Below are 4,046 nucleotides of genomic sequence, written 5' to 3' on the forward strand. Positions count from 1 at the left end.
ATAGGCATCTCCCATGATATGTAGGATTAGATTAGTAAATTTACTATGGATCAGGATAATAATTGGGTAGCTACCCACTTCAATCATCCTCATGAATTTCTTATGGTTTCTTTGTATGCTTCTAACACCTCTATTGAGAGAGCTAAAGTGTGGCATTCTCTACAGCTATTAGAATGCCCCGTAATTCTTGCTAGGGATATAAATATGGTTGAATCCACAAAGGACATGTACTTGGAAAAGGGACATTGTATTTGAGGTTCATAAAAGGTTAAGTGGCTAAGCACCAAAGCCTATCATGGGCTAGTGGACATCAATATGAAGGTCTAGGATTTACATGGTCAAATAATCAAGTTGGTTGCTATCTAAGGAAAGCTAGATTAGATAGATTTTACATTTTAGTTTGTTCATTAGCTACTTTTGTGAATGCAAAGTGTAAGATAATTAAAAATATTGTGATGCCATACCACTTTGTCTAACTTAGTCTCTCTAACTGTTACACCCTCGGAAGACCAAGACGAATGAGTTGAAAAGTCAAGAAATGAATGAAGAAGCTCATTCTTGTGTGTGGCCAAACTTGCTCTTTTCTTGCTTCTTGCTCTTGCTTTCTTCTTGTGCATGAGAGAGGGGGTGTGAGAGAGGGAGAGAATGTGTGTGAGAGAGTAGGGACCATGGAGAATCTCTTCCTCTCCTCTCTTCATCTTCTTCTTTTTATCTTCCCCCTTCTTGCACACATGGCTATGGAGGTCGAAGCTCGGAGCTTGGAGATGGAGCTTGCTTAAGGGCACATCTTGAATTGTGGAGCTATCGACATATTCGTGGGAGGAGATACTTGATCGGATTCAAAGGTAAGCTCACTATATTAGTGTGTGGAAGAGTGCGCATAGCTATGTGAGAGGTAGCCATAGCTCTCAACTTGAAATGCTTGAAGCAATAAGTGGTTTGTGGGTCATGGTGGTTTACTTGTGAGAGTGACAATACTAACCAATCTCATGCAACACAAACCCGACTTTGTTCAAGCATACTATTATTAGGAATGCAATCCAATATATTTGGGACTAGGCCTTTCACAGGCCAATCTCCCTAGCCCTAGCTTGGACAACCGGCATTAGAGAAACACAAAAATATCTAAGAGATGTCAAAACCAAACAAGTGTACAAGAATAGGGAGGCAAGGGCAACAATGTTGCACTAAACAATCTAGAAACAAGAATAGACTACAACTAAACGGCTTAAGGTTAAACATGAGTTGAGAACTCCAATGAGGACAATGAAGCCTCCAACATACAACGAGTCACTAGATAATGGTGGGTTGGTAAAGCAAATAAGCCTACAAAGAATATATTTAACATTTTAAAGAAAAAAAGGACAAAGATATAATCCCACTATTAATTAGGGATGATAGGACCAAAGCCAATAATAATGCAGAGGACCTCTTGATAGCCAAGGACTTGTTTACCAAAAAATTCAGCTCTCTTAGAAATAGTAACCCTACTGAAATTGTAGCCAAAGCTAAAATAGCCTTAGTAAGGAAAAAAGTGGTCCCAAATAGCCTAGCATGTACACTTGATGAGGGTCTCCCCAATAGAACTAGGAGATACAACAAATGCTCTTGCTTCAGGAAAGAACCTAGAGTTAGATGGATTGCCTAATGAATTCTTTAAAGAATTCAAGGAATTCCTCGTCTCCCTTCTTCTTAGTGTATGAAAGGAATCATTGAGATCTTCTTAATGTATGAAAGGAATCATTGAGATATGGAGCTCTATCACACATCATCAATGAAGGGGTTGTGAAATTGATTCATAAAAGTGATGAAAAGAAATGTCTAGCTAATCGGAGACCCGTTGACATTTGCATATAATATATATGTCAAGGTTCTAGCTAGGAGACTCTCCAACCACCTAGACTCATGGGTAAGGAAGGAGTGAAAGGATGCATCAAAGGCACTATGATAGGCTTGAATGGGACTTCATACTACAATCCTGTCAGGACATGGGCTTGGGGAGAAAATTCATTATGTTAGTACACGATTTGGCAATGCCTTTACAAGGATAGCCATCAATGGAGAGATAACAAACTCCTTCCCCCTTTAGAGATCTATTAGGCAAGGATAACCTTTGGCCCCCTTATTGTTTGCCATTATTGTTGATGCACTTGGATGGCTAGTCCAATATGAGACAGACAAAGGAAATATAAAAGATTTAAACTCCCTAATAATAGAGACATGGTGCTTAATTACCTTGCTAATGACACAAATAGATCATTTAACAATGACCCAATATCAGTAGTTGTCTTCTGGAATTGTCATTGAGCATTCTACAAAGCATCATGATCAGTAATTAATCTGGCCAAAACAATAATTAAATCCCTCAATTTAGTTACCCTCTTAGGTGGTTATTAGAGGCCAGCTGCAAAGAAATAGAATTTAGAAAGGTCTTCCTTTGACATCACCACGAGACAAAGACGGAAATGGGTGCAGGAAAAGATTAGGAATAAGTTGGAAAGATGGAAAGGGATGCAAATGAACATGGCAAGGAGGACCCTAGTCTTGAAACACATCATCATCCCAACCACCATCTACTTTCTAGGCTACTAGCAACCCCCAAGAGCCAACCTCAAACAATTAGACTAGATATGCAGGAATTTCTTATGGAGCCATGATGGAGGAGAAAGCTTCAAAATCCCAAAAGCCTCCTGGGCAGTATGCACCACTCCTAAAAGACTAGGAGGGTTGGGCCTTCCAAACATGCAGACACTTGCCAAATTGGTAGCCAAATGGGTGGCTAGGAGTCTAAGTAGGCAAGAGGAGGATTGGATAACACTATTGTATGCTGGCACTAGGAACTTCCAAGTTTTAGGTTACCCAAGGTGGAGAAATCTGGATCCACTAACGGTCATAATTAGTCTAATCAAACTCAAAGCCAAGGGTTGTTCAGCCTTAGCCAAAGGTTTGTGGGAAGCTTGGTTCAAATACAAACATTTATTGACCCTGTCCCCACCCACACCCAGTTTAACTCTCACTTCGTGTGCCTTTGATTTTATGTGGTTTAGCTTCTTCCACAACACAACTATTGAATAAGATACTAGGAAGACACGTAAACTCTTTAGGAAAGGTATAAGAACCAATGGGGATCTATGGGATACTGAGAGCAAAACCTGGCTAATTGAAGAACAACTAAGGTGGGAATATCAACTTAGCTAATTTCAGACCTGGAGCTACTCAGGGGGATAGAAGGAGCTTATGGTATTCTCACCTTTCTACTGGAATTAACCTGAATTAGCCCTTCAACCACAAGGGGATATGTCTAGAAGGGGACAAACCTCTTCTCCCCCTTCCTGACTTGACAAGCAACAATTCTCCATTATGCAACAAACTTAATGATGGAAACCTCAGCAATGAAACTACAGATTTACGAATATAGGGCCCCAACCATCAAACCTAAAATGTATCGTCTGATGTGACTAATAATTTTAAAAGGACTTTGGACTAATTACAGAGCTATGAAGGTTGGAATAGGTAATGGGATATGCCCAAGATGCAACACTGAGGTAGAAACTATTCCCCACTTTTTTCTAACATGTCCACAAAATACTAACATCTTTTGTTTTTTGCAGGTAATGATCATGCCTTTTCACCCGACTAGATTGACATGAAAAGAATTAATGTTGGGTGAAATGCATGGAATTCCTCCAATTGTGTGGAATTGGATGAGAAGCTGCTACAAATGGAGCATCTAGATCTGTAGGAATAAAGAGGTGTTTAGCAACTCTAATGTAGATCTCGTGCATGGTTTTAAAGCTGATATTTTTTAACAGGCTTAAGTGGATGCTGAAGTAGTGCAAAAACTCCATGAAGCAAACCAAGAAGACAAAGCTGGGAGAGTGGAGAAAAATGAAGCTATTAGGGGTTGAGAAGGTGGAGGAAGTAGCCACTATTCTGCTGGAAATAAAAAAGAAAGCTGCTTAAAGGGCTGATAAGCTAATTGTGGAAATTGGCTGCTTGTATAAGGCACTTCAAAGCTCAAGTACTCCGTTTCGCGTCTAAAGACG

This window comes from Lygodium microphyllum, unplaced genomic scaffold (assembly GCF_053477565.2).
Source record: "Lygodium microphyllum isolate KBCC unplaced genomic scaffold, Lygodium_microphyllum_v1.1.10 scaffold_32, whole genome shotgun sequence".
NCBI classification, from domain to species: Eukaryota; Viridiplantae; Streptophyta; class Polypodiopsida; order Schizaeales; family Lygodiaceae; genus Lygodium; species Lygodium microphyllum.